A 25,663-nucleotide genomic window follows, 5' to 3' on the forward strand; every position below is an offset into this window, starting at 1 on the left:
GAATGTCACCATCTGAAAGAATTCAACCTTTTATATTTCACATTTCTGTATCATTTTATATAATCAGGGTTGGCTAGGTTACTTTCTAAGTGTAATTCATTACAGTTACTTGTTATCTGTTATGAATGTCATTGAGAAAACAGAAAGGTGTTATAATGTATTTTTCCCCAACCATGCTTTCTGAATTTACAAGTAATCCAATAATTAATCATCTAGTTTTTCAAAAGTACCTGAAATTACAATATTTTTGCTGGTAATGTAACTGATTACGTTTTTGTTTAAACCTGATTACATGTAACTGATTACAGTTACATGTAATCAGTTACTACCCAGTTGCTCCACAACCCTGTATATAATATAGTATTGGCTAATACAGTGTAATAACTAAGGGTTATATTTGTATATTGTTAATAAACAAGCTAATTATATTTACCATGAATGTCCAGCTTGGTCCCGTCTCCAAACAGTATCTCCCCACATGAAGCCACAGCACAGTAGTAAGTCCCATCATCAGAGAGGCTGAGGTTCCTCTTGGGGAGATTGTAGACACATCTCTGTGTATGAGACCCAGCCTCAGAGCTCTTCTCACACTGATCACTCCTGTCTCCATGGGTGTAAATGATTCCTGGACGGGATTCTCCTGAGCCATGTCTGAACCAATAGACACTGTGTCCTCCTGCACAGGTCTCAGTGTGTATTGTACAGTTCAGAGTCACAGAGTACCCTGGTTGGACTGACTCAGACACAGGCTGCTGGAGCACAGACATGCTGTTGGACTCTGAACCTGAAAAGAGTGTTTAAATATGTCAGCAAATTGCATTGAATATGCTGTAGTAAGACTATATCCAAAATGTAACTTTTATTTTTACGGCTCTTTATCTATCAATTCAATTTTTTGGGAATGTCTGAAAATATCAAAATACATTTCTCAGCACTATACCTTTTACATTGAGAATGGTCCCTTTTCCAAATTCCACCACATTTGAGTGTGCGCTCCCACAGTAGTACGTGGCTGAATCCGAGCCTTTAATGTCTGAGATGCTGAGGTGATTTACTCCGTTGCTGCTTTGCACTGAGAACCGAGGGTTATCCTTAAACTCATGGTAAAATGTAGCATATTTGTCATACTTATAGATGGTTGAGATGAGATGAGGTTTTTCTCTGAAGGGCTGCTTGTACCAGGAGAAATGCATGGCCATGTCGCCTTTATAGAGGCATTGCAGAACCATTGTGTCTCCAACATTGGCTGACATGAGACCACTCTCCTGTTGTATGGCAGAGGGCTCAGTCCCAGCTAGCGCATAAACTATAAATAAAACAAAGGAAAACGTCTTACAAAAATATATTAAACCTTAAAAGATTGTATTGCCTGCACCTTAGAGGCTGCTGCCTATGTACATAGACATGGTTACTTTAATAGACACTGGTCACTTTAATAATGTTTACATACTGTTTTACCCACTTCATATGTATATACTGTGTTCTAGTCAAGGCCTATGCTGTTTAACTATTGATGTGCATATACTATTCTATATTACGTATTCTTCAGATATATTACATATTCTGTCCATACTGTCTATACATCCCATCACACACACACACACATATACAGCTCGGGAAAAAATGAAGAGACCACTGCAAAATGATTCGATTATTTGGTTTTACTATTTATCGGTATGTGTTTGGGTAAAATTAACAATTTTGTTTTCTTCTATAAACTACTGACAACATTTCTCCCAAATTCCCCCCCAAAATATTATCATTTAGAACATTTATTTTCAGAAAATGACAACTGGTCAAAATAACAAAAAAGATGCAGTGTTGTCAGACCTAGAATTATGCAAAGAAAATAAGTTCATATTAATCTTTAAACAACACAATTCTAATGTTTTAACTTAGGAAGAGATCAGAAATCAATATTTGGTGGAATAACCCTGATTTTCAATCACAGCTTTCATGCGTCTTGGCATGCCCTCCACCAGTCTTTCACATTGATGTTGGGTGACTTTATGTCACTCCTGGCGCAAAAATTCAAGCAGATCAGCTTTGTTTGACAGCTTGTGACCATCCATCTTCACCTTGATCACATCAATGGGGTTCAATGGGGTTTAGGTCTGGAGATTGGGCTGGCCATGACAGGGTCTTGATCTGGTGGTCCTCCATCCACACTTTGATTGACCTGGCTGTGTGGCATGGAGCATTGTTCTGCTGGAAAAACCAATCCTCAGAGTTTGGGAACATTGTCAGAGCAGAAAGAAGCAAGTTTTCTTCCAGGACAACCTTGTACGTAGCTTGATTCATGCGTCCTTCACCAAGACAAATCTGCCCGATTCCAGCCTTGCTGAAGCACCCCCAGATCATCACCGGTCCTCCACCAAATTTCACAGTGGGTGCGAGACCTGGAGAGGCCTACAAGCCACAGTGTCTCGCACCCACTGTGAAATTTGGTGGAGGATTGGGCTATCATTGCCAGCCCAATCTCCAGACCTGAACCCCATTGAAAACCTCTGGAATGTGATCAAGATGAAGATGGATGTCACAAGCCGTCAAACAAAGCCGAGCTGCTTACATTTTTATGCCAGGAGTGGCATAAAGTCACCCAACATCAATGTGAAAGACTGGTGGAGAGCATGCCAAGAAGCATGAAGGCTGCGATTGATAATCAGGGTTATTCCACCAAATATTGATTTCTGCACTCTTCCTAAGTTAAAACATTCGTATTGTGTTATTTAATTGTGTAATTAATATGAACTTATTTTATTTGCATTATTCTAGGTCTGACAACACTGCATCTTTTTTGTTATTTTATAACAATATTTGGAATTTGGGAGAAATGTTGTCAATACTTTATAGAATAAAACAAAAATTACAATTTTACCCAAACACATACCGATAAATAGTAAAACCAGAGAAAATGATAATTTTGCTGTGGTCTCCTCATTTTCACCAGAGTCGTATATACAGTATATACATACAGTGGAAAGAAAAAGTATGTTAACCCTTTGGAATTACCTGGATTTCGGCAGAAATTAGTTCGAAAATTTGATCTGATCTTCATCTTAATCATAACAATAGACAAACACAGTGTTTAAACTAATAACACACAAATTATTACATTTTTCTTGTCTATATTGAATACATCATTGAAACATTCACAGTGTAGGCTGGAAAAAGTATGTGAACCCATTGACTTATAACTTTGACTTATGACTTTGTTGGAGTCAGGACTTTATTTTAAGAATGTGAAATGTCAGATTAATAGCAGAGAGAATGATTTATTTTATCATTCTCACATTCCCAGTGGGCCAGAAGTTTACATACACTCAATTAGTATTTGGTGGCATTGCCTTTAAATTTCAAACTTCAAATGTTTCAAGTAGCCTTCCACCAGCTTCCCACAATATGTTGGGTGAATTTTGGCCCACACCCACAACATGATGCTGCCACCCCCATGCTTCACGGTTGGGATGGTGTTCTTCGGCTTGCTAGCCTCCCCCTTTTTCCTCCAAACATAACGATGGTCATTATGGCCAAACAGTTCTATTTTTATACCACCAGACCTGAGCGGTATGAGCGGTATGATGAGCGGTAGATGAGTGGTATGACGGCTGCGTGGCCCCATGGTGTTTATACTTGCGTACTATTGTTTGTACAGATAAACGGTGGTACCTTCAGGCGTTTGGAAATTGCTCCCAAGGATGAGCCAGACTTCTGGAGGTCTCCAATTTTTTTTCTGAGGTCTTGGCTGATTCCTTTTATTTTCTCATGATGTCAAGCAAAGAGGCACTGAGTTTGAAGGTAGGCTTTGAAATCCATCCACAGGTACACCTCCAATTGACTCAAATGATGTCAATTAGCCTATCAGAAGCTTCTTGAGCCATGACATCATTTTATGGAATTTTCCAAGCTGTTTAAATGCACAGTCAACTTAGTGTATGTAATCTTCTGACCCACTGGAATTGTGATACAGTGAATTTTAAGTGGAATAACCTTTCTGTAAACAATTGTTGGAAAAATTACTTGTGTCATGCACAAGGTAGATGTCCTAACCGACTTGCCAAAACTATAGTTTGTTAAAAATAAATTTGCGGAGTGGTTGAAAAACAAGTTTTAATGACTCCAACCTAAGTGCATGTAAACTCTGACATTGCTCGTCCTAATATTTAATCATTCCATTTTTTACTTTTTAGATTTGTGTGTATAGTTGTGCATTCACAAAAGTTCTGAAACTTTCTATTCTCATAGTTTCTAAAGATGGCAAATTAAAGATTTTTTTTTTTGCTAAAAGTATAATTTTATTATTGATCTATGACAAATCCCCCAACAGTGTTATTTGCAGTGTTAGCTCCAGGTATTAATTGCAATTCTCCATCCATTCCTGAACCTCCATCCAAAAACAAGCTACATATGGACAGTACCAAAACAAATGATCTAACGATTCTGTATCTTTTTAGAAAAATCTGCAGAGCTGGGATGGTTGTATCCCCCCATATGTTTAACATTGTATTGGTTGCAAGAATTTTGTATAATAATTGAAATTGAAATACTCTAAGTTTCGAAAACAGCATTGTTTTGTGTATCAGTTCATAAAATATGTGACATGGAATCGGTACATCGAAAATCTCTTCCCAATTATTTTGCAATTTACATTGTACAGCTGTCAATTTTTTGGTCCTTAAATTAAACTGGTATACATTTCTATTTAGCACAATTCTCTTAAACCAAATTGGCTTTAATGCAGAATCGACAGAAAGGTTTCTTACTTTCTACTCTTTCCACCTGCCTCTTCCATTTTTGAGTTAATGCAGCAATTAGTTGGTTGTAGTTTTGAGTAGAGCAGACATTTCCATATATTTTTGCTAGCTGCATGTGTGACATAACTCCACCAGTCCTATTTATGATAAAATTTACAAAGATTATACCATTTCAAAAAATATTGTTTTTTTATCAATTAGTATATTTTCTGGTGGATTAAACAGAAATTACAACCAACTTTCTATGGCTTGTTTTAAAAATAGCGACATTTTGGAGATTATTTCCTTTTCAAATAACTGAAAGTGAGAGGTTCTAATCTGAATAAAGGGAAAAGGCCTTTCTTGAACATTGGGTGAGACTAATCTACTAGAGAACCAATTCGGAATCAGGTATAACATTTGTATGGCTGAAGCCTTTAGTGAGAGGTCTAATGCTATAATATTTAATAATTTCTGCAATCCGATTTTTCCACAAATAGACAGGTATTTTCCTTTCCACGGTAGCAAGATCTTATCTATTTTTGCTAACTTTCTATAAAAATGTTTTGTAGTGAGATCATTTCTTTCTTTTGGGATATGAATAACGAGTATGTCCACATCACAATCAGACAATTTTATTGGTAAACTACACGGTAATGTAAAAGTTTTATATTGTTGTGATCCAATATGTAATATAGTACATTTATCATTATTTGGTTGTAATCCCGTGAGGTTAGAAAAATAATCTAGATCTTCCAAATTGTGGATTTAAAAGAAAACATGAATAATCAGTGTACAATGATACCTTTGTTTTTGTTGTGTATTGTTAGATATTACTGCACTGTTGGAACTAGGAACACAAGCATTTCGCTACACCCGCAATAATATCTGCTAAATATGTGTATGCGACCGATAACACTTGACTTGATTTGCAAGATTAGGTTGCCTCAAAGTGTCTGTGAATGTTAATTAAATCAATTGTACCATTGTACTCCCTGATGAAGGGTATGCTGAAACATGTTGGAGTTTTTTTTGTAAATGTTGTTCTATTGAACATACCATCATAATAAAGTTAATAAAACTTACCCATCTCTCCAAGAAGAAGAAATTTGCACAGTGGTGCGAACATCTTAATAGCTGTCATCCTCTTCAAAACCTGTGTCTTCTGTGGAAAAGTTTACCCCTGTTAGAACAACCCTTCTCAAATGAAGCTAATTAGTTTCTGAGATGCGTTGTATAGTCTACGGTATGTAATTTCGCATTTCAGCAGAATTTTCTAGTTTCCCCAGTGGTTGGCTAAGTGCCCCTGTGGTGGCTTCACCTAACCCAGATTAAAAGATACCGGATGGATAGAGCTGAGCGTCCTGTTGGGCTGACACTAGTGTGTTTATCTTCTTTTATTTATTTTTATTTCACCTTTATTTAACCAGGTAGGCTAGTTGAGAACAAGTTCTCATTTGCAACTGCGACCTGGCCAAGATAAAGCATAGCAGTGTGAACAGACAACACAGAGTTACACATGGAGTAAACAGTTAACAAGTCAATAACACAGTAGAAAAAAAGAGAGTCTATATACATTGTGTGCAAAAGGCATGAGGAGGTAGGCGAATAATTACAATATTGCAGATTAACACTGGAGTGATAAATGATCAGATGGTCATGTACAGGTAGAGATATTGGTGTGCAAAAGAGCAGAAAATTAAATAAATAAAAACAGTATGGGGATGAGGGAGGTAAAATTGGGTGGGCTATTTACCGATAGACTATGTACAGCTACAGCGATCGGTTAGCTGCTCAGATAGCAGATGTTTGAAATTGGTGAGGGAGATAAAAGTCTCCAACTTCAGCGATTTTTGCAATTCGTTCCAGTCACAGGTAGCAGAGAACTGGAACGAAAGGCGGCCAAATGAGGTGTTGGCTTTAGGGATGATCAGTGAGATACACCTGCTGGAGCGCGTGCTACGGGTGGGTGTTGCCATCGTGACCAGTGAACTGAGATAAGGCGGAGCTTTACCTAGCATGGACTTGTAGATGACCTGGAGCCAGTGGGTCTGGCGATGAATATGTAGCGAGGGCCAGCCGACTAGAGCATACAGGTCGCAGTGGTGGGTGGTATAAGGTGCTTTAGTAACAAAACGGATGGCACTGTGATAAACTGCATCCAGTTTGCTGAGTAGAGTGTTGGAAGCTATTTTGTAGATGACATCGCCGAAGTCGAGGATCGGTAGGATAGTCAGTTTTACTAGGGTAAGTTTGGCGGTGTGAGTGAAGGAGGCTTTGTTGCGGAATAGAAAGCCGACTCTAGATTTGATTTTAGATTGGAGATGTTTGATATGAGTCTGGAAGGAGAGTTTACAGTCTATCCAGACACCTAGGTACTTATAGATGTCCACATATTCTAGGTCGGAACCATCCAGGGTGGTGATGCTAGTCGGGCGTGCGGGTGCAGGCAGCGAACGGTTGAAAAGCATGCATTTGGTTTTACTAGAGTTTAAGAGCAGTTGGAGGCCACGGAAGGAGTGTTGTATGGCATTGAAGCTCGTTTGGAGGTTAGATAGCACAGTGTCCAAGGACGGGCTGGAAGTATACAGAATGGTGTCGTCTGCGTAGAGGTGGATCAGGGAATCGCCCGCAGCAAGAGCAACATCATTGATATATACAGAGAAAAGAGTCGGCCCGAGAATTGAACCCTGTGGCACCCCCATAGAGACTGCCAGAAGACAGGACAGCATGCCCTCCGATTTGACACACTGAACTCTGTCTGCAAAGTAGTTGGTGAACCAGGCAAGGCAGTCATCAGAAAAACCGAGGCTACTGAGTCTGCCGATAAGAATATGGTGATTGACAGAGTCGAAAGCCTTGGCAAGGTCGATGAAGACGGCTGCACAGTACTGTCTTTTATCGATGGCGGTTATGATATCGTTTAGTACCTTGAGCGTGGCTGAGGTGCACCCTTGACCGGTTCGGAAACCAGATTGCACAGCGGAGAAGGTACGGTGGGATTCGAGATGGTCAGTGACCTGTTTGTTGACTTGGCTTTCGAAGACCTTAGTTAGGCAGGGCAGGATGGATATCGCGGGGACTATTCGATGCTATTGCAGTCCGCCACAGGATGTTTTTGTGCTGGTCGAGGGCAGTCAGGTCTGGAGTGAACCAAGGGCTATATCTGTTCTTACTTCTGCATTTTTTGAACGGAGCATGCTTATCTAAAATGGTGAGGAAGTTACTTTTAAAGAATGACCAGGCATCCTCAACTGACGGGTATGAGGTCAATATCCTTCCAGGATACCCGGGCCAGGTCGATTAGAAAGGCCTGCTCACAGAAGTGTTTTAGGGAGCGTTTGACAGTGATGAGGGGTGGTCGTTTGACTGCGGATCCGTAGCGGATACAGGCAATGAGGCAGTGATCGCTGAGATCCTGGTTGAAGACAGCAGAGGTTTATTTGGAGGGCCAGTTGGTCAGGATGACGTCTATGAGGGTGCCCTTGTTTACAGATTTAGGGTTGTACCTGGTGGGTTCCTTGATGATTTATGTGAGATTGAGGGCATCTAGCTTAGATTGTAGGACTGCCGGGGTGTTAAGCATATCCCAGTTTAGGTCACCGAACAGAACAAACTCTGAAGCTAGATGGGGGGCGATCAATTCACAAATGGTGTCCAGGGCACAGCTGGGAGCTGAGGGGGGTCGGTAGCAGGCGGCAACAGTGAGAGACTTATTTCTGGAGAGAGTAATTTTTAAAATTAGTAGTCCGAACTGTTTGGGTATGGACCTGAAAAGTATGACATTACTTTGCAGGCTATCTCTGCAGTAGACTGCAACTCCTCCCCCTTTGGCAGTTCTATCTTGACGGAAAATGTTATAGTTGGGTATGGAAATCTCAGAATTTTTGGTGGCCTTCCTGAGCCAGGATTCAGACACGGCAAGGGCATCAGGGTTAGCAGAGTGTGCTAAAGCAGTGAGTAAAACAAACTGAGGGAGGAGGCTTCTGATGTTGACATGCATGAAACCAATGCTTTTTTGATCACAGAAGTCAACAAATGAGGGTGCCTGGGGACATGCAGGGCCTGGGTTTACCTCCACATCACCCGCGGAACAGAGGAGGAGTAGTATGAGGGTGCGGCTAAGGGCTATTATAACTGGTCGCCTAGAGCGTTGGGGACAAAGAATAAAAGGAGCAGATTTCTGGGCATGGTAGAATATATTCAGGGCATAATGCGCAGACAGGGGTATGGTGGGGTGCGGGTACAGCGGAGGTAAGCCCAGGCACTGGGTGATGATAAGAGAGGTTGTATCTCTGGACATGCTGGTTGTAATGGGTGAGGTCACCGCATGTGTGGGAGGTGGGACAAAGGAGGTATCAGGGGTATGAAGAGTGGAACTAGGGGCTCCATTGTAAACTAAAACAATGATAACTAACCTGAACAACAGTATACAAGGCATATTGACATTTGAGATAGACATACAGCGAGGCATACAGTAATCACAGGTGTTGATTGGGAGAGCTAGCTAAAACAGTAGGTGAGACAACAACAGTTAGCACAACAACAGCAGGTAAAATGGCGTTGAGAGGGTCGGATTAACTACACACAGAGCCTGAGTGCGGCTGGGGCCGACAGATAAAACATAAACAAACAGAATGGAGTACCATGATTTATGGACAGTCCAGCAGGCATCAGCTATGTAGCCAAGTGATCACAGTGTCCAGGGGGCAGCGGTGGATGGGACAGGGAAGCTAGACTGGCGAGTATTATCTAGGCAACAAAAAAAAAACTGGCTGGCTGTGCAGAAGGTAAAAGCCGCTAGCAGTGGCTAACAATGACTAAATAGCTTGTAGCTGGTTAGCTTCTGGAGGTTCTTGAATGTGTTCTAAACATTTAAAATAATAGCGATTCCGTATCACATTGGGTGAGGCAGGTTACCGGAAGGTATAATCAAATTAAAAATCGAAAAGAGATTGAAAGTAAATATGGGTCCAGTGAGTGGTTGGGCTGGCTGGGGACGCGTCGATTCAGACAGTTAGCAGGCCTGTGCTAATAAGCTAACAGTTAGTAGGCCGGGGCTAAACAAGCTAGCAGTTAGCAGACCGGGGCTAAACAAGCTAGCAGTTAGCAGGCCGAATTAGCAAGCAAGCAGATAGCAAGGGCTAGAAAGTTAGCCTTTGGGGGACGTCGCGATGGGGTTAAGTCTGTTTATGCCTCTTCATGCGGTGACATCGATAGACCGGTTGTGGGTCCGGATATTGTAGCCCAGGAGTATGCTTCGATGGTAGCACAGGAGCTCTGGCCGGGCTAGCTTCAAGCTAAGTGGATGGAAACGCTAGCCAGGAGTAGTCATCCGGGGTTGCGGTTAGCTAGTTAGCTAGTTGTGAAGATCCAGATGAAAATGTTCCGTTTGCGGTGGGAATCCGGGGATAAAAATAATAGGTCCGTTATGCTCTGGTTAGAGTCGCGTTGTTCGAACTGGCAAGAGCTTTCCGAGGTAAGGTTAGCTGATGACCGCTAGCAATGGTTTGCTGACTGATAGTTGGTAGTTAGCTGGCTAGCTTCAGTTGAGGGGTTCCGAATCCGAAGTAAATATAAATACTTTAGAAGAAAAAAAAGCAGATCCACGCTACATTGGGTGAGGTGGGTTGCAAGAGAGTATTTAGATGTTGAGGTTTAGCAAAATGTTTTAAAAGATATGCGAAGAAAAATATGTAAAAAAACGATATATACAAGGGACACGACACGACAAGACATCTGACTGCTACGCCATCTTGAATTCAATTGGATCAATGTAATGCAGCGAAGCTCAGAATGTCACTTTTTTGGATGAAGAATGAAATTTAGCTAATGGTCTTCATTTTCAAAAATGAAGTTAAGATAAAGTCTGGCCTTCATTTTCAAATGCTCCTACCAACCGCAAGAGTTCCTCAGTTCACTGATTTACTTGGTGCAGTCAGAAGAGTGCCCCCTATTGGCCAAAGACCACCAACTCCAGGACACGTTGGCTGGTTCAAGCGATTCAACGGCTCAGAGCCCCTATGCATCACATCTATTTACAGCTCTGAGCCAACATCATGTCCAACATCATAATGGTTTTCAGCCCAGCCATATGGAAATGTTAAGCAGCCATATAATATTTTTCCTGAAAAGAACAGAGTTGGATGAAGCTGATTCTTGTCTGTACTTCTGTGGAATGTTTGATAAATACATCTACTTCACCAATGCGACTGTTCTGAAGGTCCAAACATCTTTTCAACAACTTGTCTGCTGTGACTCCAACTGCACTAACATGTATCTGAGGAATCAGACATGTAACATGTATATGAGGAAAACTTGGAGATATAATACTATCGTACTACAGTGTAAATAACAGTGAGAATATTTAACTCTCCTAATCGTCCAAATATTTAACTCTCCTAATTGTCCAAAAGGTCACAAAGGTTCTGAAAAGGACCTTACAGAGCACTGTGAAGAAGGTATGATTATTCTGTTATTTTAAATGAGAATCTTTTACAAATAAAGTAATATGAAGTACAATGAAAGTACCACAGAATAGAAATAACCAGCAACCTAGCCAGAGAATACTTGTTATTTCAGTTGCTGATCCACAGATGAGAATCCTGGTCCTTCTCTACGCCATAAGAACTGGAGTTATCTTCTACTTGAACCTATTCATCATCCTCTACACCACCAGGAAAAATAATAAATAAATAAAGCAGAGTATATGTAGTATGGTACTTGCATTCATCCAATCCCTGTGCATCCACCTATTGTAGACGCATTAAAGTCCCAGTACAGTTAAAAACGCGATTTCCTGTGTTTTATATGTGTCCGGATTTCTCTATTGACGCTCATATCAAATGTCAGTGATTTATTAAAAAAAAATGAAAAGTGAAGATTCAGAGCTTCAAAGTTGTATATCATACACTGTAGTTGGAGGAAACATGGGCAAGCTATGCTGCTCTAAAGTTGATAAACGTGTTATTCCACTAAGGGGGCAAGTAGGAGAAAACAACCTTTTCACACTTCTTAGAGAGCTGTTCTTTGTTTAGGCCCATATAGCATTGTTCACACCCTCTTAAGCCTTAGCCCCAACCACACATGGAAACACATGCGAGTCCTCATGGCATTGTCCTCCAGAAAGTAGTCTCTCTACTTATACGCAGCTATATTCAGGGAAGCAATGCTTTGAAGGCTGTAGCAACATGTTGGCAGTTGTCCAAAGCTAGATATTTCCAAAAATCTTTTGGCTGTAGCAACACTTCACACCCATTCTGTTCTCTTCCCCTTCATTATAGACACTGAATTGATCAGAGAGTCAAAGGACTATTGTGAAGCTCATATTATTAAAGATTAAGTTTAAGTGTAACTCTGACTGGTGTGTAGTTTGTAACTCTCCTCATTTGGTAATACAGGAATTTGCCATGACAGTATTAACCACATCACACGGGTGTGATCATTCTACAGTGGTCCCTTTAGCGTACGATCACACCGGTATGATTAGAACGCTTATTTAGAACGGCTAGTTTCGAATGAAGCAACAATCAACATTTGAGCTAGCCACACTTTTTTCAGAAACCTTTTGCACAAACACAGTTCTTGTAAAGTTATGTCCAGAATGTGAGCAGTTTATTTTTGGATGCAATGTTCAAACATTCACACAAGTATCTACAGCATAACACAATCTTTCAAACCGGAAAAATGTAGGCTACATTTGTACTAGCGCTAACTGAGGAAAGATTGACCTAACACAAGTGGTCATATTTGTATAACTCTCGCTGACAAACTACAATATGAATTAGCTAATAGAAATGACTATTTTTAATTAATCACATCACGGGTGAGCTCACCATTGATCTAAATAATTGAGTAAAACACTAGAAATCGAAAGTAATCCGATGATGGCTAGTTTCTGCACGCTGCCATGCTGTTTTCCCTCACAGATACCTAAGAGGAGACAAGATGAGTTTGGTCTGTTTATAGTATGCATGTTGAAGGGGGGGGGGGGGGGGGGGGGTCGTCTACCATCGTTCACATCCAACCATTCAACCATTAATTTCCGGAAGTCCTCAAAAAAATTACTGAACCCTTACTCACCTCATTTTATTATAACATCTTTGGTCCAACAGATGATTACGTGAAACCCAGAATGCATTGTATATCAACAAACATGGCTACACACAGCTGGAATTAGCTTAGCTCATCATAATCAGTACAACCTTCAAAACAGTATTTTACACACGTAATATGTGCCCATTACAATCTATGTAAGAATCAGAGGCATGGTTTGTCAACAGTCATTGAAAACATGTGAATAAAACAGTAGATATATAAATAATTACCACACAAATTATTTTCTGATAGTGAGTTATTGATACGCGCCGGCAATCAATCTGGCGCATGGCCAGCAGTCAATCACGTAACCACTCACTCCCACTCTGAGCCATTCAGTGTTGTTGTTTATGTATGTAGCTAGTGAGCTAAGCTGTAGCATTAGCAATGTCTTTCAAAAGGAGACAACTCACAAATGTGGAAAATCTGGAGATTTTTTTAAATTCTGACAATGAGTCTGAGTATGAAAGTCAGGAATCAGATTCTGACAGTGACAGTGAGGAGCTGCACCACAACCTTGTAGCTTTTGAGAACCCTGAATCTGAGGATCCCTTGTCCACTGACAAAGTCCCAGGTCCCTTTGAAGACGCTGGTGGTGATGGAGGCAGACCGACAGTGGATGAAGTACAGGAGTTCTGTGGTAGCTGGAAGGACGCCAGCCATTTCACCCCTCTTGGTCCTGCTGTTTGCTTTGATGAGTTCCAGTCTGGAGTGCAACACCCCTTGCCATTTCCAACTGCTTCAAGTTGTTTCTGACAGAGGAGCTGGTGGGAGACATAGTAGAGACCAATCGCTATGCCTTGGAGCTACAGGAAATGTATACCTTCCTGATGACAATCCTTCTCATGAAGAGGAGAAGAACTACCTAAGAGAATACTGGAGCACAGATCATATGTTTGCAACACCCTTCTTTGCCACCCTCTTTTCCCAAGACTGTTTCCTAGTTCTGCTGCGATGTCTGTATTTCATCAGCAATGCTACTGCCATCCTAAATGACCCGTTATACAAAGTAAAAAATGTCAACAGCTGGCAGCAAAGTGGCATGACAAATGAGACATCCATGTCCTCTCCACTGTACATACAGCAACCATGTCGGCCACAGGGAAGGTGGACCACCTGACGGGAGAGAGAAAAATCAAACCAGACTGCGTGCCCGACTTTAACCTCAAAATGGGGGCATTGGTTAAAGCGGACATGATAAACAGCTTTGTGAAATGCACTCATAAAACGACCAAGTGGTATAAGAATATATTTAAAACATTTTCCAGGGTCGCTTCAAAATACAACAAGCCAATACTTCTCTCACGCAATTAGCATTGTTTTACAGAGCTAATAGAAGAATGTAGCTAGCTACATAAGCACGATTGAATATATCACCATAAAGGTAATGAAATGAGTAAGGTTACCTCGCGTGTCCATGGTTATAAGGAATATACACAAATCTATTATGCTCCATACACACGTGAGCTACAGTAGAAATTGTGTAACACGAAATACGGAAACTATTATAACGTAATAAGGCACTTACTTTGATAGAAACACAGTCTGTAGTGACGCCTCTAGCACTGAGACGCTGTGCCTTAGACAGCTGCGCCACTTGGGAGTCATTGTAGCTAGCTACCTAAGTATTGAGTGTAACACCATAACGTTTATGAAATGAGTAACATTACCTTGCGTGTCCAGGGTTATAAGGAATATATACAAAAATATTAGCTACAGTAGAAACGACAGACATGTAGAAACTATTATAACGCATTATAAGGCACTTACTTTGATAGAAACTCATACATTTCCAAAGTTATTATTGGTAACGAAAACAACTATGACTACGATGCAGGCAACAGACGGAAAATGTGAACACCTGTGTGCAGGAAGGGACATGAGCAAAAGTCTGCAGACTTGAACTGCACAAACAATTGTAAAGTGTTTGGGGAATTTTGTCCGGGTCAGAAATGTCAAAAATATTTATTGGTCTGCAAAAGTAAAAAATGACTACTTTTATGTGAATGAATGAGGCAGAACACAACTCAATTCAAACTGTTCTTAGAAAATAAAAAACTTGTTCGAAAATATTTTGAACTTGCCTTGGTTTGACGGCAGTGCGGATTAAATGTACTGTTGCGTAACAATCCCTTTCTGGAATGGAGAGAATGTTCTAACTTCACTGGCATAAAATAATTCACACTGGGGCAATCGTTAGATATATTTTGAACTCACGCATGAAACGGTTAACTAGCTAACGTTAGCTGGCTGGCTTGTTAGCTTACGTGACATAACGTGTGTGATCTTACACGTTGTTTACCTAGCTAGGTTCATTGTTTACCTAGCTAGCTACTTGTCTTAAGCTAAAAGGGTACAACACCCGTTGAATATGGACAGTGTCAGTAAACATCTGAATAAAAGCGTAATGAAATTGTTGCAAGCAGAGCTGGTTAGGCTGTTTTCATGTTATCCATAGGTAAACAAGTGCTCTTCACTAGATACCAAAACCTTCAAAGGCCATTTTCTGAAAAGTGAGTTTTCAAGTTGATCAACTTTCAAAGCAGAATTACTTTCCCATTGGTCTTCAAAAATGCAGTATGTGATATACCATTTTGTAGCTCTGAGTCTCTACTTTTATCCATTGTAAAAAACACAATTTCATATTTTGCTACATAAGAGCGCATCCAGGTGGTGAGTCACAAATATATAAACAGTGCATTCGGGAAATATTCAGACCCCTTGACTTTTTCCAAACGTTGTTACGTTACAGCCTTATTCTAAAATGTATTAAATTAATACAAAAAAAACATTTCTCATCAATCTACACACAACCACAAATTGACAAAGTGAAAACAGTTTTTTAGACATTTTTGCAAATGTATTAAAAATAAAAAACAGAACTAACTTATTTACATAAGTATTCAGACCCTTTGCTACGAGACTCAAAATTGAGCTCAGATGCATACTGTTACCAACGATCATCCTTGAGATATTTCTACAACTTGATTGGAGTCCACCTGTGGAAAATTCAATTGATTGGACATGATTTGGAAAGGCAAACACCTGTCTATATAAGATTCCACAATTAACGGTGCATGTCAGAGCAAAAACCAAGCCATGTGGTCGAGGCACAGATCTGGGGAAGGGTACAAAAAATGTCTGCAGCATTGAAGGTCCCCAAAAACATAGTGGCCTCCATTATTCATAAATGGAAGAAGTTTGGAACCACCAAGACTTGAACCGCCCGGCCAAACTGAGAAATCGGGGAAGAAGGGTCTTGGTCAGGGAGGTGACCGATTAAATGAATAATGCAACAATTGGGGCACCATGAGATCGGTACTTTAAAGAGCTACCATCTCCTGAATTAAACTGTACCTATCTTTACCTATCACATCTATAAACAGTCAACTTATTAATCATAACCTCGTATCATATCATCATTCTGAACAGTCGTAATCTCCTTTCATCCTCAAAAACCAGAACCGTACTTATGATTCAGTTCTACACAAATTGGTTTAATTATTTATTTACTAGCTAACTAAATGGTAATACAAGATAAACATACACACTTAATACATTAAAAACAGGTCCCTATTAGACTGACGACAATATGGCTGCTTGTTACAAAAGACATGGAGAGGGCGAGAAAGAGGGACAGAGACATGTATCGCTGGAATATTTTAGAAACTACTCTCACTTACAGTATTCCTATACTTATAGTACTTCTATATGAACCACCACCCACTTGTGGGTGGTAAGAAATCATGAATGTATTTACGTAAAAATGCCTTGGTTCTTCTCGGGAACGGGGACGCCTTGGAAAGGGGGGTTTGGGCCTTTTCACGCCATGCTTGTAAGGCTCTGATTGTCCAAAAGGGGTTTCTCTGTTGTTCTCCCCTGCAGTCATCCGGTATCCAGAGACTTGTCATGTAGTCCTGAAAATAACTACAAGTTTATTCTCCTTCCATTCGCTCTGGATGATAATTCTTTGTAGATAGGCTAGCCAGGTTCCCAGTGGGGTGATGCGAGTAGTGGAATACGATGGTTTGAAAAGAGTAGTAGAATGGTCCCACTTAAATGAGCTTTTCTAGATACTTTACATAGGACAGTTAAACAGAGTCATGCTGTGGTGATGTTTTTCAGCATCAGGGACTGGGAGAATAGACAGGTTCGAGGGAAAGATGAACAGAGCAAAGTACAGAGAGATTCTTGATGAAAACTTGCTCCAGAGCGCTCAGGACCTCAGACTTGGGTGAACATTCACCTTCCAACAGGACAACAACACTAAGCCAACAGCCAAGACAACGCAGGAGTGACTTCGGGACAAGTCTCTGAATGTCCTTGAGAGGCCCAGTCAGAGCCCGGACCTGAACCTGATCGAACATCTCTGGAGTGACCCTCCCCTTTCAACCTGACAGAGCTTGAGAGCAAAGTACAGAGAGATTCTTGATGAAAACTTGCTCCAGAATACTGTGTAATTGTGAAAATTATATAATGTCCTTTTAGTGTAAGAGCTGTTGAAAAAGAGCTCCTGAAATATCAGTCAGTTTTGGTGGGAAGGAGCTTTGTCCTGCCTGGAAACATCACCAGGCTGTAAATTAGTTAATAGACCAATAAGAAAGAGAGTTCCAGTTCTCTGCCAATAACAGCTATTTTGCAGTTTTTCCCTCCCCACTGAGATCACTCCCAGACAGTCCTAGCAAAATTATAGCTTGAGAAGGTTGTCACGATCGTTGGAAGCATACTCGGACCAACTGGGTTCCACATCTTTTATTCGAAATAAGTGAACCACACAACAAAACAATAACGACTAAATGAAACGTGACGATAATAGAGTGCTAACATGCAACTACACATTAACAATATCCCACAAAACACAGGTGGAAGAAAGCTACCTAAATATGATCCCCAATTAGACACAACGATTACCAGCTGCCTCTAATTGGGAATCATACAAAATCACCAACATGGAAAAACAAAACTAGAACCCTACATAGAAATAATAAACTAGACTAACCCCCAGTCACGCCCTGACCTACTCTACCATAGAAAATAAGGGCTCTCTATGGTCAGGACGTGACAAACGTGCTCTTCACTATGAAGTCATTTTTGTTTATTTTTCATGTAAACAATCAAAGTAAGGTACTTAATTGTTATCCATAAATTATTTTTTATTGAGAAAAAAAAAAATGAGATAAAATGTACATTGTACTCTCGTTGAATGATTTATGGTATGGGAAATGATATTAGCTTGTTTTTTGTATTCTTCAAACACTCTATACTCTACACCTTAATTGAGCAGCTGGGGTCTGGTGTTTTCACCCAGATTAACAGATGAAGAGTTGTGTTAAAAGAGCTTGTGGTTTTTATGCACTGAGATGAGAGGTGTGGTGAGAACTGAATGCCGGCCTTCCGGTAGTGCAGGGTGCTCGTCTTCAGCAGAGACAGAGAATGATGCATGTTAGGCCCCTTATCGTCAACCCCCCCTTCCTCAAATCATCCACGCAGTTACACTTACATACTTAAATATTTTGCCCATTTAAAAAAAAAGAGATTAAACTACTAGATGCTTCACCAACTACGCAATCTGTTGGCAGGTGGACAGGAAATCTGTCAAGACATACTGATTGAGAGAGAGAGAAAGAGAGAGAGAGAGAGAGAGAGAGAGAGAGAGAGAGAGAGAGAGAGAGAGAGAGAGAGAGAGAGAGAGAGAGAGACATGAGGTCTGTGAGAGGCCCAGGGATGTTCACCTCAGCAGGTCTCATGCAACACTGAGCTGCTCCTCCACACTGGCCCCTCCTCTATCTCTGACCTATATCACATTCTCTTTAAAAGGCGACTAGCTGCTTCTCAGAATAGGGGGCTGTGATCAGTGCAAAGTAAAAACAGGAAATACTTAAGGGACGAATAACATCATGAGAATGCCAATTTTGATTTAACTTTGTCTTTATAAGTGACCCCTACAATACAATACAATAGAATACAATACAATAATCAACTGCCTGGTGTTTTGCCCTTTAAGGCCACCTTATTAGAAATGACCAAATCGCTAATATACACAACAGAGATCTAAGTTAAAAGAGGCCAAAAGAGGCAACTACTCTTCTGCGGCCATTAAACAGTTGTGTTTTGACTTCTAACTCCTCCATTCTAACCACACCCTTACTAGCTAGCTAGCTAACTGTTTTTTTTAGCTAGCTAGCTAAACAATTAACCATAATTACCCTGCATGAATCTATGGGTAGCTAAAGCTAACCAACTAGTTAGGTTGAATGCAAATGGGTCTGAGATACGAATAATATTACCACACAGATCATACACATAACAATAGCTAGCCAGCCAGCCAGCTAACATTAGCTAGCTAGCTAACAGTACGCTTTAATTTGCAATGAAAACTACTTTCTGACAAAATTAGAAATGTATAATATCAGAAAATGTAGCTAGCTAGACTATGAAGTTATATGAAATTCCTGAATAAACCCTATAGGTGTATCTTGACTCAAATGTATGAAAAGGTCTACAGATGACCTCTGTAGGTGTCAGCTTCCGCTCCTTTTTTGCAGTTTGTACTTCATTTTCTGACTGACATTATAAATGTGATATGTGCATCAACCACAGTGAGACAGTGATGACCTGATATTATTAGTTATTGGCTCTGACACCCAGACAGATCTGCAGGCTTTGATCATGAGCTAAAATGGTTAGGGCAACCGCTATGGTTAATGTTAGGGCTCTGGTTAACGTTAGGGGTAGGGAGAATAGGATTGGGCTCTGGGGTAGAGGATGGACCAGTGAGCAACACATCACTGGGCCTCTCATAGATTAACACCGGGGAATGACATGGTCCTCTCTCTCTCTCTCTCTCTCTCTCTCTCTCTCTCTCTCTCTCTCTCTCTCTCCAGATTTACAGTCCACCTGCCACCACATCAGTGAGGTTGGTTAAGCATTTGAGTGTACATGTGTGGGCGATTTTCTTTGGGGGGGCGATAAGGGGATGTGAGACAGAGACACTGACCAACCGTCATTTTCCATTGCGGTAAACTTAACATGCATCATTCTCTCTCTCTCTCTCTGCTAAAGACAAAAATACCTGCACCACAGGAAGACTGGCCTTCAGTTCTCAATGCTCACCACACCTCTCAGTGCATCAAAACCACACATGTTCTTTTCACACCTCTCTTCATCTGTTCATCTGTATGATAAACTCTAGAGCAGACCCCTGCTGCTCAATTAGATGTTCAAAATATAAATAAAAAAAATACCAAGAAGATAAAAGTATTTCCCGTACTATAAAGCATTCAAAAAGACCACAAAGTACAGATACCTTGTAACTTGACAACAAAAAAAGTATAGTTTATTTATTGATTTGCCAACTCTTTCCCTTCATGAAAAACAACTTCAGTCAGTATCAATGTTCACAGTGATATTTGTTAATGCTTATACACAGTGCTTAAGTTGTAAATCGGGACATGCCGGGGCTCTGAAGTACAGGAACGGATAAAAGAAAAGCACCTTTGTAATAAAGCAGTTAATGCATATCATCACATTTGCGCAGTGGCATAGAGCAAGTAGAGGTTCTAACAGAAGTTGCAAACATGGGAAGAATTTTGCCTTTTATACAGGTAAACACATTTCATGCAATTCTATGTCATTTTATATGATGGGAGAGTTTAGCAGAATCTTTTTTAATACCACACAAATTATTGAAATTACAGGATACTTTGACACCGAAAAACGGAGAATCTGAGGTCAATAAAAACGACCTTGTCTTGAATCCATCAATAGCTTAGACCTAGGTGTGTGGTGACACGTATTGTACAATATGAGGAGGAAATTATAGTCTTAGAAAAGCTTTCCACTTCCACTGACTCACCCAACGATGCACGGCTCACTGCTGGCGATAGCCAATACACTCGTGCCTAAAGCCTATCTCTCTTGTTTGCTCAATAGGCCAATTTGGAAGTTGATCAAATATTTTGGTAGTCTACAGTCAGATTAGAGTCTGCTCTTTTAAGAAGGAGCCATTTGCTTTCCAACCTGTGTTTTCCTGGTGATTGTATTCAAAATACTGCAAATGGCTTGTTCTGGCTGCATGCTGTTAACTGACGGATTTTCAGGGCGATCCCGGGCTATATACCTTGTGATTGGGCTACATAAACACAATCCACAGCTAGGCCATTTTTTAAAGGAGTCCTCTGTGGCTAAATTATAGGCTTACCCCTGGAGTATTGTTCTGAATTATTTGATTTCTGTCTGAACAGCCAGCAGTAATTATATACCATTGGCATAAAAAAATCAGTGAATCAGAGTTGCTGCATCTCCTCCAGCACCCTTACCGATTCTATAAGGAAATAAATAATGAAGAGCAATGCAGGAGAGATGAGAGTTGCAGGCTCATGTCTATCAGAGCAGAGAGAAGTAGAGAGACCATAGAAAGTGAATCTCATTCTAAGTTCTGAGAGAGATACAGGCTGGCTTCTCTCTCTCACCACAATGGTCACGCGTTGGTCTCAAACATAGGCTATAATGCGCTAACCATAAACTCGGGCCGACCTAACACTACATTCTTGAATAAATTCTTAGAATATCAGGCGCGAGCTGAAAATCTACGTTTTCACATTACGTATTTTTTTTAGAGGGCAGGAGAATTAATGAGGTGGCAACTCGAACAAACTTTGATCGCTCTTATTTAAAAAATAAAAAAAATCCATCATGTAGACGTACCAGATCAGCCAAATAGGTTCTGAGTGAAGCAGTCCACAACTGAGAGGTGTTTAATTTGAGCCGGATCCTGCTGCTTATTAACACTGCTTATTCAATAGGTGCAAACACATGTAGTGGCGTCAGTTCAGCTAAACCTGGGGAATGGCAAAGTGTGGGGGGGGGGAGCATTTATATAACAATCCTTTTAAAACAGCATGCAGTTGTCATTGGTTTTAGTGGAGCTGTGGGCCTCCTTGCCAACCAGCAGGTTTAATCAAACACTGCACACCTTATTGTGATGTTTTATTGAAAGCGACCTATACAATGTCAAACACTGTATTATATACTCAATCTTATCATAAATTGACTTAAACCTTGTGGAACAGCACATACAGTGCAATGTGAAATAGATGCATAATGCACGCTATCAAGTCACAACAAGGCCGACATCCATAGTTTGGAGAAGATATATTTTCACCATAAAATTGCACCTTTATATTTAAAGGATTTCATGCATCTAGAATCGCATTTCGCAATCACTCTTACAAAGCAGACAGTTCTGAACAATGCAAGCCTGAGCGTGAAGGCCTAATCAGAGACGTTTCTTCTCCATTTGCACAGGAAAAATGTGGCCTTTTATAAACACAATTCATGCAATTCTACTACATTTTATACGACTGAAGACATAAGCAACATATTTTTTAATACGAAACACATTAGTAGCCTACTCTGCTGACACTGACAACAGATCATTAAAAATGACCTTGCCTTGAATGCAACCATCTAATCCGGCCTGCAAGAAAAGGGAGACACAAATTGTACAATATGATGTCCATCTAGCCTGCAGGAGGAAATGATTGTCCCCAAACAACTTTCTAGTGGTACTGATCCAATGATAAAAACAGTGAATATGCTCGTGCTCACGAGGATATGACCTCCGCTTGTGCCAATAACATAAACTACTGTTCGCTCAATTGGTAGAGACAGATTCGTCTTTTAATGTGTTCTCTTTTCAGCAATAGCCATTTTCTTTCTGAACTATGTATTTCTTATGACTGTATTTAAAAATAACGCGATAGGCCTAGGCCTATATAACAGCTTTTCACTGAGTGCCACAACTCAACTCAGTAATAAGCAAGTAGTTAGGCTGTTTGTCTTGCCACGTGCACTGCTCAAATGACAGGCTTAAAACAATCCACAGACCATTTTCTAAATAAGATGATTATCTCTGACCAAATCATGCTCTCTGGTGTTGTGTTTTGAATGATTTTATTATGTCTGTTTTATGAGTAATTATATAGATAATTATGTCAACATCAATTTGGAAGCAACCGGTGCATAAAACAGATGGTGGCAAGGCTTAAATGGCCGAGTTCAAATGCGATATCAAATTCAAAGAAATGGCTGACCAGCAAAGGAAACTGTCTGGCACTGTCTCTGCTTTCTTAAAGTGAGAGAAAGGCACACATGCTGGCAGCTTCTCCCCTAGCAATGATCCGCATGGTCCGAAAACCAGCCAGGCAATATGCTAAACCTCCCTTGTATTTTAATCGGAATTAGAATGATTTTAGTCCACTTTTTTGTAGCCTACTTTTACATGTTTAACTGCGATACCCACTACTCTACACACGAAATGCGCCGTTCTTTGATATCTACATTGCGCGCGAGGTTGATGGAAACTCTATATTTTCACTTTGTCACACTAGCCTAGGGTTGACAAATCGGAAGTCTTTGCTGTACGATTGGGCCAATGGCCAAATAACAAGTATTCTGCTCCCGACTCAATGTACAGAACATAGAACACGTAGTTCAGGAGTGACATTCCACAGATTCTAAATAGATGTTGAACTGAAACCCAACTCCTATTTACAATTCCCTATTGACCATCAGTACTATATTTAGTTTAGTACTCTCGTCCTCTCATCCTCTCAAACTCTCAAACTGCGTTGTGTATTTATCTTCAAAATATTCCTATACATGTATTTCAATCGCTGTGTTAAAATATACATAACACTACATTTACATTACACTTTAGTCATTTAGCAGATGCTCCCATCACATATTACTACATTACATAATACAGTACATAATACAATGCAAAATACAATACAAAATTTGAAAATCTCTGTGTCTCTCCCGTAGTGCCGTAATTTTTTTTTTCTTCTCGTTTTTGAATCTGTTTTTGGTACATGAGGTGGCTAAGAGTTCCCTGCAGTCATTGCTTTATTTAATACTCTGTTCTGAACCTGGGGACTGTGAAAATAACTCTGGTTGCATCTCTTGTGTGGTACCGATGAGAGTTTGAACTGTCTGCCAACTGCTTGGTACCTTCAACATATCAACACCTCGCACAAAGACCAATAGTGATGCAGTCAATCTCTCCTCAACTTTGAGCCAGGGGAGACTGACATGCATGTTGTTGACATTCATTCTCGGTGTACATCTAAGTACAATATGTGCTGCTCTGTTGTGGACCAACTGCAATTGACCTTTGTCCTTCTTTGCTGCACATGACCACACAACTGGTCAGTAATCCAGGTTCAACAAAACTAGGGCCTATAGGACATGTCTGGTTGAGATGTGAAGAAAGCAGAGCAATGTCTTATCATCAACAGACCTCTTTCCCCTTTTAATAACCTCTTGGTACTATGGGGCAGTATTTTCATTTTTGGAAAAAAAACGTTCCCGTTTTAAACGGGATATTTTGTCAGGAAAAGATGCTAGAATATGCATATAATTGATAGATTTGGATAGAAAACACTCTAACGTTTCCAAAACTGTAAAGATATTGTCTGTGAGTATAACAGAACTGATGTTGCAGGCAAAAGCCTGAGAAAAATCCAATCCGGAAGTGCCCCAGGTTTTGAAAGCGCTGAGTTCCAATGACTCCCTATTCAGCTAAGAATGTACCATCAACGAGCTTACGCTTTCTACGTATTCCTAAAGGTGTCTACAGCATTCTGACGTAGTTTTACGCATTTCTGTTGAAGAATAGCCGTAGGCGGCCACATTGCGTAAGTGGTCACATGGTGGCTCAGAGAGAGATTCTCGTGTAAAATACAGAGGTAGCCATTACTCCAATCGGTCCTACCAAAAAACTAATTGTCCCGACGGATATATTATCGAATAGATATTAGAAAAACACCTTGAGGATTGATTATATACAACGTTTGCCATATTTCTGTCGATATTATGGAGCTAATTTGGAATATTTTTCGGCGTTGTGGTGACCGCAATTTCCGGGCGATTTATCAGCCAAATGTGAAGAACAAACGGAGCTATTTCGCCTTACAAAAATAATATTTTGGGAAAAAATGAACTTTGGCTATCTACCTGGGAGTCTCCTGAGTGAAAACATCCGAAGTTCATCAAAGGTAAACTATTTAATTTGATTACTTTTCTGATTTCCGTGACAAGGTTGCCTGCTGCTAGCAAGGCATAATGCTATGCTAGGCTATGATAAACTTACACAAATGCTTGTCTAGCGTTGGCTGTAAAGCATATTTTGAAAATCTGAGATGACAGGGTGATTAACAAAAGGCTAAGCTGTGTTCCAATATATTTCACTTGTGGTGATTTTCATGACTAGGAAGATTTTCTAGGAAGATTTATGTCCGTTGCGTTATGCTAATTAGTGTCAGATGATGACAACGGTCCCATTCACAGGATGGGGTGTCACTACAGGTTTTTAAGCTTTCTTTATATAATTTATCTTTGTTCCATATTACAGTATAGTTTCTTCTTCTTTGGGGGTGCCACAGGGTTAAATTCTCGGGCCGACTCTTATCTCTGTTTATATCAATGATGTTGCTCTTGCTGCGGGCGATTCCCTGATCCACCTCTACGCAGACGACACCATTCTGTATACTTCTGGCCCTTCCTTGGACACTGTGCTATCTAAACTCCAAACGAGCTTCAATGCCATACAACACTCCTTCCGTGGCCTCCAACTGCTCTTAAACGCTAGTAAAACCGTTCGCTGCCTGCACCCGCACGCCCGACTAGCATCACCACCCTGGATGGTTCCGACCTAGAATATGTGGACATCTATAAGTACCTAGGTGTCTGGCTAGACTGTAAACTCTCCTCCCAGACTCATATCAAACATCTCCAATCTAAAATCAAAACTAGAGTCGGCTTTCTATTCC

The 25,663-nt window shown here is 40.4% G+C and overlaps 1 pseudogene; it reads right to left on the reverse strand.

The window, feature by feature from the left end:
* Nucleotides 1-407: 407 nt before the first annotated feature.
* LOC139379198 (uncharacterized) lies at nucleotides 408-13,493 on the reverse strand (annotated as a pseudogene).
* Nucleotides 13,494-25,663: the final 12,170 nt, after the last annotated feature.

The sequence above is a fragment of the Oncorhynchus clarkii genome, chromosome 21 (assembly GCF_045791955.1).
Source record: "Oncorhynchus clarkii lewisi isolate Uvic-CL-2024 chromosome 21, UVic_Ocla_1.0, whole genome shotgun sequence".
Lineage (NCBI taxonomy): Eukaryota > Metazoa > Chordata > Actinopteri > Salmoniformes > Salmonidae > Oncorhynchus > Oncorhynchus clarkii.